This window comes from Mesocricetus auratus, unplaced genomic scaffold, assembly GCF_017639785.1.
Source record: "Mesocricetus auratus isolate SY011 unplaced genomic scaffold, BCM_Maur_2.0 Super-Scaffold_100691, whole genome shotgun sequence".
Classification (NCBI taxonomy): domain Eukaryota; kingdom Metazoa; phylum Chordata; class Mammalia; order Rodentia; family Cricetidae; genus Mesocricetus; species Mesocricetus auratus.
In genome coordinates this window covers 43,248,735-43,263,805 of record NW_024429267.1, presented here as the reverse complement: position 1 = coordinate 43,263,805, position 15,071 = coordinate 43,248,735, and positions in this window count along the sequence as shown.

Sequence of the window (15,071 nt, the reverse complement as noted above, 5' to 3'; positions counted from 1 at the left end):
GGTCCGTTTCTCAATGCGTTCCGGGCATAGACTCAATCCTCTTAACTATGGTGCCGTCGCCAAATGGCCCAACTTTGCCAATGGATGCCCTGACTGACTCCTCTTTAGAGGTGGGAAAGAGAGTATTTGGACTTTAAACTTTAGAAGAACAAGGCAAAAAAAGGCTCAAACTTTCTTAGGAAGTAAGGAAAGAGAAGTCACCTCCAAAAATTGCCACTGTGGGATAACTCATCTTGCTAAGCAACACTTTGGCAATTTTATATTGGTTAATACTAAGAACAGCCTTGAAGAGAAGTTATTTTCATATTATAAACGAGGGAACACAGACTTAAAATTCATGTTCATGCCAAAAACAGATGGATAGAGTTAACACTGAAATAAGGCTGGAGTATGTTAACAATAGAATGGGAACAAAACCAATAGAATGGCATACAACTTTCAGGGCTGGGCATAAATAGTACTAGGCAGTTCTTCAACTCGTGAAAGATCTTGAGCTTGAATCATCCAGAGAGGCAGTTAGCGGATGGATTTGAGATCAGGTGCGATTGATGCAGAAAATGGTATTATCACAAAGTTTCAGAGTCATTGTGATGCAGCTACTGTTGTGTCTGTCCCACCAAGTATTCCCTAAAGACTCATTTCCCTACTTCAAAAGACCTTTTTCCGGTCAGATGAGTGTTTTTGGAAAGGCAGAAATATCAGTTTGGCCTTCTCAACTTCTCTCTCTCTCTCTCTCTCTCTCTCTCTCTCTCTCTCTCTCTCTCTCTCTCTCTCTCTCTCTCTCTCTCTCCTCCTCCTCCTCCTCTCCTCCCCTTCCTATCTCTCCTCCTCTTCCTATCTCTCCTCCCCTCCTTCCCTCCCTTCCTCCCTCCCTCCCTCCCTTCCCCTTTCCCTCCCTCCCACCCTCTCTCTCTTCTTTTGCCTTTTGTTAAAGATCTGGGTATGGTTCAGGGAAGGACCTGGCTATTGCTTGGACTTGTAGGCTCAAAATCTTTACTTGTTCTTACATCCCACTAAGCACTGTTGTGGGTACCCTGCCCATATCTCAGTAATATGTTGCTCCTTAGATAAAGGAGTGCATCACTTCATCCTAGCTGCTTGGCTTTACAGATACTTAAATGGGCACTTTCATTTAGTCTTGACATATACTGTAGGTGATAATAAGGAAAATTCTCCACCATCACCAATATCTAGTATTTTGCATGCCTGTAGTGTACAATAATGTGTGCTCAGTATTGTACCTGTCTGTCCATTAGTCAATGATAACTAGGAGGACAATGAACTCTTAGGAAGTTAAGTTTAATTAGCTTAATGCAGCAAGAAGAATCACATATCTGGGAATGTCAGTGTAGGAGTGAGTCAGAAGAGGCTTATTATAAGTTTTAGGCTTACACTGGGTGTTTTGAAGGCACTATCAAGGAAATGAACTTATTTTCAAATGAATGCTATGAAGAATTGGACATTTAAGCAATTAGGCTTCTTAATCTGGAGACAGTAAGACCAAATTGGGCATCAAGAATGATTGACAGCAGCCTTTAGAAATACCTAATGATGTTCTGTTGTAGACACAAAAGTGTGGATAGTAAAGGGGTTGATTTCATTCTCTCCATATATATTTCCCACTTAATCTTTATAATCTAATAACCTCACATGGTGAAACCATTGTTATCCCAACTGTAGGCAAAGGGAGACTGCATAACTTAAATAACTAATGTTACCCAGCTAGTAAGTGATAAAGCCAAGGCCCAAATTTTGGCAGTGTCACCATAGAGGCATTTTCCTAGACATTTTATTTGTTTCCCTGTGGCATTTGTGTTGTTCTCCTTGACTTAGAACTCCTCGAAGAGGAAAATGAGTCAGTGTATCACATGTCATGACCCAGGATGAGGGAGAATTCATGTTAACCTTTGTTTCCAGCACCAAATTTTACCTGATCCAGAATGGGGACACTGTGTCTGTGACACTAGTGATGGGTACTGCTGCTGAAGTGAATCAAAGCAAAACTGTAATTTACTGTCCCAGTAGTGTAATGGGGATAGGAGTTGTCATTATTATTGATTTAGTCACTGATGTGTGCTTCTAAGTGACAGTCCATGTCCCAGGAGACCCAGCATAGATTTCCTTAGGGAATTCATGTATTGATTTTAAGCTTTCCCATAACCTGTGGTACTATTCCTGATAAACTGTCTAGATGCCTAGACCCCAGGCCACTTTGCCCCAGTAACCCTTCATTTTCTCATTGGAGCAGAGAAAACCTGCCCAGTCTCTTTTCATTATGACTGTTCTAAGGTTCTTACCCCACTAATTCAGAGAGCTGATGAAAAAAGAAGCTTTCTGCTTGTTAAAGTAAGAATTAATGTATTTCCAATTCAGAATTACTACATCCATGCCCAGAAGTGACAACCACCAAAGGGGTAGTTTCAAAGCAAAGCTTCATTAGATATACTGTTCTGTGTGTTCCTACCATTTGGTTCTGGCATGAAGTCTTAACAATACTTGTTATGTGTTCTGTGTGGTTGACTTACTGCAGAATAATAACAACTTCATTATCAGGCAATTATATTTTAGTAGTCATTTATTCATTATTTTATAGTATACCTTATTCTTGAAATTTAAAACATTTAATAAATTAGCTTAGCCCATTTAATTAAATTATCCCAGACTGTTTTTTATTTTTTCTAAGTTGTAGAGAATTAGAATATTTACAAATTGTTAGAGATGTTATGAATATGGCTTACAAGTCTGATAGTGGAATAGACAAAATGCACTTAAAATTTTTTTGAACTTGGGGATTTCACTACTGGATGGAATCAAAAGCCTACGAAGCCATAGTGTAAAATCCCCTGATGCTCATCCACCAAGAAAATGAACTTCAAGTCAATGCACTCCAGCAAAATCAAGTCACACTTGCAACCTCACCAGAATACTTTCAGGATACAATTTTTATTTTTACTAGGTCAGGCCTCAGACTTTCAAGAAACTAGCAAATGGAAATGTATTTGAAGAAAGAAAAAGGAAGAAGTGAAGGAGAGAGTAAGAGGAAAAGGAATGGAAGCGGAACAGGAGGAGGAAGACTCAAAAGATGAGGGTGTAGAAGGAGAAAGGGAGGGTGAGAAGAACAGCAGCAGCTAGAGGAAGTCACCACCATGTGGATCTAAAAGCATGTATGATGTGTTTTTAAAGTTCCCCAGAATATTGTCCCCTTCTGTTGTTTTCAGTGTGGTTTTGAGATTTAATGTAATTATGCCAATGTGCATTTCTTTAAAAAATTACTGTTATAAAAATGTTAGGGACAGAAAACAGAACATCACATACCAGGGAACCACATGCCTTCAGTCAAGGCCATCTGGTTTGTCTCCCTTCTGTTGCTAGCCCATTATTATAGTGATCACATGTATATTTGTAATTGCATGGTACCCAAGGAATAGGTAACTTTCCCACTTGACTAAGAACTGGTTGCAACTTTTCCATTTAGCATCTACTCTTAAACACTGGGATAAAAATATCAGTTCAAGAGGAGCTCACAGCAGGGAAGATGGGAGAGGCAAACAGACAAATGTGCTTGTCCAAGTAAAGTATTCTTATAGAGGAGGTGATATGAATTATTCCTTGGGGCAAGAGGACAGTTTTCCAGGAGTAGAGAAAGGGCATTATAAATAATGGGAACACAATTCCTGAAAAACAATAAACCAATCTGAGCCTTTGGGCACAGAACAACCACTGAATGGTTTCTCTTTGACAGGGTTGTAGCAAGGACATGGTAAGGAGAGCTTTTTTCCCCCATCGTTTCTCAGGTATGGGCCATAACAAAGATGTGGGCTGATGTCAGCTGGGCGCCAAAACCATTTTTTTAGGCTTATTTACTCCTTCTGTGGTGGCATATGGGTAATCACTACTTTTGTGATTGAAACTTGTGTCTGGTCTCTGCTTGTGCCTCCTCATAATATGGTGTTTGCCTCCCAAGAGTAAGCCTTACAAATGGACACACATAGATTGTGTAATCCAGTTTCACCTAGCCTTGTGAGGCACACAGTGTGACTTTACTGCCACCATATGCTAGTCCAAATTTGAGAAGAATGGTCACTCTGAGTAGGAACATGGCAAAAGCACACTATAACAAGAACTTGTGGGTTGGAAAACACTGTGAGCATCTTTAGTGACACAGGCACCACATGTCCAGGAAGGTGGGTAGGATTGGGTTTAGGTTCTTGTAGGGACCAATTGATGGCTTGAGTGAGCCAGCATAAACTTTCAGACTAAGTCTGCAAGAGAGACAATATGATTTGTTCCATATTTTCCTTGGCTCTAGAGAAGTTTCTAGATATAGATCTAGTACCTCTTCCATTTAGAGACACAAAGGCAAGGCCAAATGAGCGTGCTGGTCCAAAGGGTGGGAGGACAAGACAATTAATGGAGCAGCATGAGCAACTGAGATCAGGATAAAAGTGAATCTATCAGACAGGGCGGGCTGCTGACCTTAGGGTCATTTCCGCTGTCTCTGCAAGCTCCTGTGGCAAGCAGCTGAGGTTTGTCCAGGGGGAGTGAGTCAACTACAAAGGATGGGGAGAGGGCTGCCAAGCTGCTCAGGAGTCATGTGGTGACAGTGGTTTCTCCATCTGTGGCATTTAGACTCCAATCAGGCCTAGAAGCATCGTCATGGCAACTTGCCCATCTGCACCGCTGAGCTGAGACAGGATTCCCTTAGTAACGGAGGAGCTGGGAGATGATGCTTAAAATAATCTTTTATGCCCAGACTGAAATGCCTTTGCAGTTTTATTAGCCATGTAGCATCATGGGGCCTGCCTTTCACTCTCACTTTATGTCAAAATGGAACAAAATGACTTTTTAAAGCAAGAATTTCAACGTCCCCACTGCACAAAGCATACATCCCACTGAATCCAATGAATATCACACCTAAGTTCTGAGAGTTTCTGGCCACTATTACATAAATTGCCTCCAAATAGAACAGACAGTCTCCATTTGAAATCACTGGGCTTCATCTAATCTCTTTTCTATATCCTACTGAAGTCCCAGCAGTCCCTCTGCAGGGAAAGTAGTTATGCTAAACAAGAGTTTAACACTTAGGTCATTTAGCCTGACAGTTTCTTGCATCTGGTAGCCCTCCTTGCTCACGCCTCCCCTCCAATTTTCCCTCAGCTGTGGCTCTGTCCCCTGCATGAGTGCTCTTGTGACTGATAACCCTGGCTATTAATTCCTCTCCTCTGTTAACATTTACCATGTGTGTATGCATGTCCTTCCACGGATGCGTCACCCTTTAATAGTGAGAAGACTCTAGTTTCTAAACCACTTCCTCTCAATTGAACTGTTGCCTCTTGCTTTAATAAATCATAAATAATACATCACCACACAAAGCCACTGCAATTCACCAGGAAAGCCTTAAAGTCTCCCAGCCTTTCTCCTCCACCATCATTATCCCCCACAATACTCACATACCTCTGACAGTTGGTAACCTTACATGGACACATGATCATCATCTGATGGCCAGAATTTCATGGGGTTTGCCCAGTCCTGTGGGTCTGGACCATACCACACAGGTGTCCACCATTGAAGATGATGTGTTCTTTTAAAATAATGTTTTAAACTGAATTAGAATTACAGTATTTCCTCCTTCCCTTTTCTCCCTTCCACCCCCTCAGTTACCTTCCTTTGAAGCCCTCCCATCTCTCTCACTCTCAAGTTGATAACCTCTTTTTTCTTTGACTATGTTTATTACACACACACACACACACACACACACACACACAGAGAGAGAGAGAGAGAGAGAGAGAGAGAGAGAGAGAGAGAGAGAGAGAGAGGACTCTGATGTGTAGATCTGCCTCGAAAAGCTCTCTCCTGAAGTTTAACTTTCATGGTTCCAGAAAATACTATGCAAACTTTCAAGGGAAGGAAGCAATTAAACAATACTAGCCAGCTGCAACACGTGTGAGCCATGGGAATTACCAACTAGCAAGATATGCATAATGGTGGCAACCAACAGCGGACTTAAGCCACACTCAACAGAAGGGAGATCATGCCTGGGAAACATAAATTCCTCTTTAAAATCATATTTGTATGGGTGTTTTGCCTGCATGTGTGTGTATCACCCACATGCCTGTGCCCAAAGAGCTCAGAGAAGGAACCAGATTCCCTGGAACTGGAGATATGGGTGATTGTAAGCCATCATGAAGGGTCTGCCACAAGAACAGCAAGTTCTCTTAAACACTGAGCCGTCTCTCCAGTGAAATATGAGGTAAGGTCCAATGTTGACCACAAGAGAAGATCCATCCTCAGTAGTCTCCAAGGCTAATCCTTGTAGCAACAATGGTAGCCCATTTTATTATAAATGTGATTCATAATGCCCTCCTGTATGTCTCCATTTCACAGATGAGAACCCTGAGGGTCAGATTGGATAACTAGCTGGGGGAGGAATCTGCCTGACTTCAATTATGTGTGTATGTATGTGTCTGTGTCAGTGCATGCACAGGTGAGTCTCCTTGGTAACCAATGGTTCTGCTCTTTGGGAAGGTCAGACCAGCTTGCTATCCGCTCTTCCAGAATGAATCAATGCACTTCTGAGAATCACCCAGAATCTGGAGAACCCCAGCTCAGCTAAGCTCATGTTGATCCAAAGATATTAAACAAAGAGACCAGAAATGCAGCTATGTTCAATGATATTTTTAGTCACCTTCAATTCATTTGCTTCACATTAAACTGTAAATTAATTATAAACTAATCTGAGAGATTATGAAATTATTTTCTCAACCTAATTCAGTCCCTGTGGGCATACATAGTTTTAATATTTCACACTCCAGTTCACCTGTATTTGACATTTGGCATTCTGATTGCTTTCCATGATGGAAGATTGAATCCCAGGGGATCCTGGTGTTGCCAAGGATTTACCTTTGTGTTGTTAATATATGCAGGAAGTCCTTTTTAGCATTCTTATGTTACTTGGCATCAGGGGGGATCATTCAAAACACAAGAGAGGAGAAAATATCTTCCCTTTGAAATGTACCAAGTCTTTTAATCACCAGGAAGACAAATTTCTTTTTTAGAAATCTTACCCTGACCATCTAGATGGGAGCTGGCATCTGCCCATCCTAAAGGGAGCCCTTCCAAATTCAGTTGTGCTTTCAACTTCATAAAAGCAAAGACCAGTGAATATATATGTGCATATATACATACGAAGAGGAACTTGTATGCTAGACAATACCTGCACATGCATTTTTAAAAATTCTTCTCCCTCCTTTAAATAAATTCCAGGCAAGATTTGAGTGATGATTCCAGAACTTGAAGGATTTCTTTCTTTTTGTTCCCTCAGGGAGGTTACAGTCTCAGCACCCAACTCTGGTCTCAGATATCAAATAGCTGAGTCAGACTGTAGCCTCATGCTTGTCTGTGAATTTCGGCTGGAGTTATAAAGTTACAAACCACTGTAAGGGGGCTGGAGAGATGACTTAGTGGGTAAGCATGTTTGCTGCCTTTCCAGAGGACTTGAGTTCAGTTCTCACCATCTGCATCAGGCAGGTCACAACTCCAGGTGGCCTCTGAGGGCACAATCCCATCTACATGGCATATGTTCACAAAGACATGTAAAAATAAAGTAAATCTTAGTGTAAGGGTTCAGGCATTGTTCTGGCCTGCCCCTGTCACCTGGCAGAACACACTCAGGCAGTGCCCTGGTCAGCCCAGGGTTCCATTGTTGAGTAGTCTGCAAGCAGATGAAAGGGGGTCTTTAAAAGAAAGATCCTGCCCACTTACACTCTCTTCTCTTTCTGGCCCCTCTCGATTTCTTTCCTATCTCCCTCTTCTCTTCTGCCCTCTCTCTGTGTCTCTGTATCTCTGCATCTCTTTACCTCTTTTCTCTTTCCTCCCCCCCTCCCTCCCCTTTCCAATAAAACTTCTCACTTAAGCTCTGTCTGCCTGGTGTGTTTGTGTGCCCCCCCATCCCGTGTCCCCCGTTTCCCTCACCTGCCATGGAATGTGCCAAGGTCCCCCACGCAAGGTTCTTCACGTGCTTTATCATAACACTTAGAGCACCACACGTTTATCTATGTAGCAGGTACTCAGGAAACCTTGGTGAACCTGGGTGAGGTTCAGAATTTTTTATTTTATTTTATTTTTTAATTTAAATTTACATTAGAAACAAGGTTGCTTCACATGTCAATCCCAGGTCCCTCTCCCTTTCCCTCCCCTCCTCCCACACCCTCCCACCAACCCCCCTAGTGCCCCCTCATTTCCCCAGAGAGGGTGAGGCCCTCCATGGGGGTGTCCATAGTCTGTCATTTCATCCAGGGCAGGGCCTAGACCCTCCCCCAAGAGTCCAGGGTGAGAGTGCATCTCTCATTGTTGGATGGGTGCCCAAAATCCATTTGAATACCCGGGATAAATACTGATCTACTGCCCAAGGCTCAATAGATTTCCTAGGCCTCCTCACTGACACCCACATTCAGGGGGTCTTGATCAGTCCCATGCTGGATTCCCAGCCATCTGTCTGGGATTCAAGAGCTAACCCTTGCCAGGTCAGCTGTTTCTGGGGGATTAAATCAGCCCAGTCTTAACCCCTTTGCTCATCAGTCCTCTGTCTCTTAAGAAATCCAGTGACAAAGGTTCAGAATTACATTACCTGTTCGAAAGACCCCACCAAAGTGAGGGCGGCAATAGAGTTACACATTTCAATGTTTTTGTGTGTGTGATTTACTTAAATACAGAAGGCTTGAGAATATTAGAGTAAAATTCGGGTCCTAAGTGGAGACCCAACATTCCAGCTGTGCCAGGTCATTCACGTGGCCAATGGAGGGCTTGCCATGCTAAAGAGGTATGCAAAATAACTAGCCCCTTAATCGCACTTCTGTGTCTGTGTGTCTGAGCCCCACTCCAGCTTAAAATGGTACGGTGGTTTTTGCTTCTCTTCTTCATTCTCTTTGCTCCAGGTAGCTGCTGAGTTTTACAGCTGGTCTGCCCTAGGGTATTTCTTTTAAACCCTTATGAAATTGTCCTTGAGTTTCAGTTTGTGCCCATGCTTAAAATGTTTGATTAATGGGGCTAAGAATTCAAAAGGGGATCTCTATTTCCCCTGTATCAGAGTCTTTAAACTTGATAAAAACCGCAGCGAAGTGGATACCTTCGGCTGCCCCACCAAAGTAACAGAGTTAGTGCAAGAGGCTTATAGGGGTAGGGAGAGAATGAGAGCAGAAGACCCTCCCAGGAGTGGGGACATGGAAGAGGCAGGTATACATACACACATACAGACACACAGAGACAACAGGTAACAGAGGAACAGGAAGAAGCTAGAGTGATAGACACTTTTCAAAGGTGCATGTGTCACATAGCTGAGGGTGGAAAGGTACCTGGTGACACTTGATGACATTACTACTCTGGCAGCCCAGGCAGGCTCGCCAAGGAGGCCGAGGCAGGAACTAACAAAACTTGCAGTACAAGCTCACACCTTAGAGGGGTGGAGAGACAGCTCTGCAGGTACAAGCACTTGTTTATATGGAGGATGCAGGTTTGATTCCCAGTGTCAGACTCCAGAAGTTTGAACCAGCCCACCTAAGTTGGTCTGAATGAGTTTCCTTCTTCCCTCATGTGGATCATTCCTCTGCTGGCTGTGACACTGACTCTCAAGGGGTAGGTGGGGCACACATCCAAGAGCTGCCTGGAAGACATTTCCACAGTCACTTGGAAAGGATGCTCTTCAGTCTGTTGAGCTGCCTGCAGGCTGTGCAGTGTCCTCCAGGTTCCCAGCTTTTGTGAGCCATCACCCATTCTATGGTGGACCTTGGTAATGCAGCTATCTTTGAGTCATGTTAGTAACCCCTCACCCATATTCCTGTAAGTAACCCCAATTAAACTCATGGGTCCACCAAGTTAGACTCCGGTGGTATCTGAACTTTGGTCTCTCACGGCCTCCATATCTGTGGTGAGTAGATGTGTATAGCATCTCCCCAGGAAAAATTTCATCATACAACAATTTCCTTAGGTTTTGATCTTCCCGAGTTTATGTCCTTTTAATATGCTTGGTGACAAATTGCAGAACACCCATAAAGTACTTTCATTTTATTTCCATCTAAAATTCTCCCCCAAAGAAGAGTGAGCCTGTCATTGTATCTGCAGTGGGATAGTGGCTTTCCCCCACAGAACATCATTCTTCCAAAAACATTTAAAAAATGACTGACAGATACAGTTATTCATACACGAATGTTTGGAGATATTTTTCTTGAAGTTGAGTGAAGTGAGCCTGTCACTCCAAGAAGAACATCTGGCAGGGTTTATTGCCAGTGATAACATTTGAGCTTTCTAGCAAAGATTGAGATTTTAAAAAAACTGAATCTGCTGCCATAATTTGACAGATTCTCAATACTCTTTGATGAGATCAAGTAATATTACACAGCAATCATGTGATGTTTTGTTGTTGTTGAATCAACTGTGCAAGCATTTAGACTACTACATCTGAGTGAACAAACATGTCCTAAATGACCAATGCATGACATTACAAAATTCTCCATACAAAAAGAAGCTATTGACAAGTGCTAGACAAGTCTTATTGCTATAATTTCATGTTCTGCATTTACAAACACTACCATGGGTTGTCTTTGGATGAGATAGAAAACTAAAATGATTAAAGACAAATGTTAAAAATAGGGACATCAATTAAGAAATAATCCCCATCAGCTTGGCCGGTAGGCAAATCTTTGGGTGCATTTTCTTGGTTAATGATTGATAAGGGAAGCCCTGGGGACAGTGCCACCCCTGGACAGATGGTTGTATAAGAAACCAGGCTGAGCCAGCCATGGAGTGCAAGCCAGATAGCAGTGCTTCTCCATGATCTCACTTCAGTTCCTGTCAGAAGTCTCTACACCAACTTCTCTCGGTGATGGAGTGCAACTTTGGAGTTATAATCTGGAATAAACCCTTTCCGCACCAAGATGCTTGGTCACAGTGGTTTATCGCAGCAGCAGAAACACAGGTGGTTTGTGATTTCCAGTGCTGTACTCAGCCAGAACATCATTTCCCTCGCTGACTAACCTACCCACCCCAGCTTTCCACCACGCCCAGCTTCAGGCGACCTCTTTCTACTCTTTCCTTCTGCGACACCTCCGGTGTTAGAGTCTACAGTCAGGGAGATCGTGTAGAATTTGTCTTTCTGTGTCTGGCTTTTTTCAATTGACATAGCGTCCTCCAAATTCGCCTGTCTTGTCTCAAAGGACAGAATTTAATATTTTTGACTTAACACTATTCAGTATAGAATAAACATAAAAAGTGATGGATATGTTCATTGCCATGATTTAGTCACTCTACAAAGTATTGAAACATCACACTGTACCATATGAATATATTCCACTACTATGTGCTTATAAAAATAAAAGAAAAATTTGATAAGATACGAGAAAACACCAAAGATTTGAAAAATTAGAAAACTATCAGCAATGCTCTATTTTCTTTTGAAAATAGTTTTTAATAAAAATATAATTTTTATTTATTTTTTCTGTTTTTGGGCACGTGTGTGTGTGTGTGTGTGTGTGTGATGTATATGTGTGTGGGCATGGCTGTGTTTGGGGTTGCTCACACATATGTGAGCAAGCTTGTGGAAATCTGAGGTTGGTTTTAGGAATCACCTTTTTTTTGAGACAGGATTTCTCACTCTGTAGACCACACTGGCCTCAGACTCATAAGGATCTAACTGCCTCTGCCTCCTGAGTGCTGGGATTAAAGGTGTGCACCACCACTGCCTGGCTAGGAATCACTCTGGATAGCTCTTCCACCTTATTCTTTGAGGCAGAGTTTCTCAATCAAACCAAATACGGCTAGTCTCATTGCTATGGGAATCCTCCATTTCTGCTTTCAGAGGGTTGATTTATAGGTGGACTTCTGTAGCCATCTGGCGTTGATGTTGGTTCTGGACATCTGAACTCTGGTCCTCAGACTCGCATGGCACTTGTCTTGTTCTTTAGGCACTGAGCTATCTCTCCAGCCCTTTAAATGTTAATTGATGTTAACACATAATAAGTTGACCACTGCTACTTAATTACGTTTTCAGTATCAACTTCCTTCTTCTTTTGAGACAGGGTCTCATGTAACTCAGATTGACCTTGAACCTGCTAGATAGCCTAGAACTCTTGCTCTTGACTGCTGGTTTCACAGGCGGGTACCACTATGTTTGACTCCAGTTTCAACTTTGAATACAACAAATATTACAGAAACGAACTCAGGAAAAACACTAATGTTCCTCAAGAGTTGTGAGACCCGAAGGGGAGGAGGCCAGATGACTCTGTGGCACCAAATCAGTTCTTCAGAGCCAACTTAAACAGTGCTTTTCTTTTTTCCTTTGTTGGGCTGGTGTAGTTAGGCTCCTGTATTGTTTTGAAAACTGTTAAACTGGCATGTGTTTTAATATGTAATACTAAAGGGTTTCATGCAAAACAACATCACTCTGAAACGATGGATGGACAGTCTGCACTAGGTCCAAATTTCTGCTTGGTCCCCAGAGCTGTGTAGTGGCTGCCCCCTTCTGGACAAATGCTTTCCTATTGCCCTCCATTCTTACCCTCTGCTCTGGAGGTCCTGCATTACTCATGGGGCTTGCTCAGCTCTGGAACCATCCACAAATGTATCTGATCTATAAGGTATCCTTAGTGGGTAGATGGTTGGAAGAGCTGGTAGCATCCTGAGGATCTACTGGCCTCCCTCATGGGATGGGATGCCTATGGGGCCGGGGGAAGATGACAACCTCAGATGAGAGGGGTATTTCCAAATTTGCGGCAATGGTTTGTTTTCTTCAAAAAACTCTGGCATGTGCATATGTGCATATGCATGTGTATGTTCATATCTGGGAATGCAGGTGTGTGCACAATGATGGAAGACAACTTTGGGTGTCAGTTTTCATCATCCATTCCGAGACAAAGTCTTCTGTTGTCCTTTGATGTGTTAGCTAGCATGTGAGCTACCAGGATTTTCCCATCTCTGCCTCCTCTCTCACAGTAGAAATACAAACCTCCATGTCTGACTTTAAGTAGGTTCTGTGGATTTAAACTCAGGCCCTTGCTCACATGACAAGCACTTTGATCACTTTCTTGAAGATTTCCTAATGATCTGCTATCAATGTAGCCATGAATGAGTACAGGGACAAGTGGGTAGAGATGGGTGCTTGGATTCAAGATTTAGAGTATCCATTGTTCAAATTCGGGCTTTGCTAAGGACAGCCGATGTCATCTCCCGTCTGGTGACAGCATCCCTCTGTTTTAAGCTAAGTTTTCCAAAATCGTGGTTCCCTGACTTCTTGCTCATTCTTCCTTTGACTATTTCATTTCACTAAAGTTTTTCAACAATGCACCGTGCCTGTCAGCCAAGGAAACATGCTTTAGAACACGCTATACTGAAAACTGAGTGGGCACTGAATGTAGAGATAGCTGCACTGCCTTAGTTTGCTGACAGTATGTTTCCTTGCTAGATTTCTTCCTTAGACTCTGTGGATTTCACACTGTCAGTGGAAATCCTTTATTTCTACCTTTGCCTTAAAGCCAAAGCTTCTTTTCCAGGTGGTCAGACACATGTGCCTGCCAGCAGTTAGCTCATTTCAGTTAAAAATGGGGTGGGGGTTTTAATTAACATCAGCTTGCTTTTCTGACAAGGGCAGAGTCCCAGGGTGAGTTTTACCTATGCCAAACAAATTATTAAGGTATATTCAAGTATTAAATGCGTGCCCTTTCTCTTCTGGCTGTATACATGTTGCCAATGACAAGGTCTTTTGGCGTCATGTGATGACTCTTTAGATGTGCATTTCCTCTTTCCCCCATCCCCAAGTACATAAATGTGTAAAATATGAGCAAATTTTACCTATATCATATACACATTTATGCATATACCTTTGCATCATTTTTCCTGATAAAATTCACCATACAAAGGATACTGCCTTCAAAATTCGAGGTTTAAGAAGAGAGTTAGGGGGACCTCACTGGAGAGGCTTTTATATCTGATTTTGGAACATCTTCATGAAAGATAACAGCTCTGTACTCTCATTCCAGCAGATGAGATTTAGCCAAATTGTCACCAGGGCCTGAAGAGCTGACTCTGTCCCTCCTAGTTTCAGTAGAGGGTCTGCTTGTTAGTTTTCCATTTAGAAGATATATCCTTAAAGACCTGTCCTGGGAGATGGGGGGCAGGAGTGGGTGAAATACAATTTGCAGTCTGCATAGAGAGCCTGATACCACCTGTCTCAGGATGCTGGGGAGATTGAATGAGATTGTGCATGACAAGGACACAGAACAGTGTCTATTACAGTCTCTTCTTATGGTAGGCTGGGTGTTTGTGCCCTTCCATGACCACTATGATGTTATTAGCAGAGACTTTGAGAGGGGGCTGGGTAATGAGGATGGGTTCTTGTGGTGGGATTAGTGTCTTTGTAAGAATAGACCAGAGAATTCTTTATTCTGTATCATGGAGGATAAAGCAAGAAGATGTCTAACTGTGAATTAGAAAGAGAGGGCCCAAATGACTGGCACCTTGATCCGCCTTCCTAGACGACAAAACCATGAGAAAAAAAATCTGCTATTTAAGCTGCTGTGTTTATGGTATCTTGTTATAGCAACCTGAGATAAGATATCCTTAAATGCTTGTTAGGTAGTATTTTTATTATTTTTTGGAGCTGAATTTGAATCTGACTATGGAAAAGGGAAGGAAATTACCTATAAGCTTTGCTAGGCAAATTGGTCTCTGTCCTTACCAACTCAGAATCCCGTGAAGTCTGCATCGAATGAACACATCTCCACAGGTATTGGAGCATGGCATGGTACAGCATGTCACGATGCTCATGGACATGGTGTTCACAAACGTTCAGCCTACCTATTCAATCTACTGCAAGGCAGAGACCGGTCAGAGGCCACAGTGAAAACGCTATTTGTTTATTCACTCATTTTATTGTTCATCTCTGCATGGATTAAATATCTACTGAGCGCTTACTACGTGCCAGGTACATAGACATGGTGTTCATACACTTGCTTGGGGTTAGAATGGTATTTCTGCAATACAGAACTTAACTATTTCTATTTAGAATCTCTGATGGGAGCACCAGT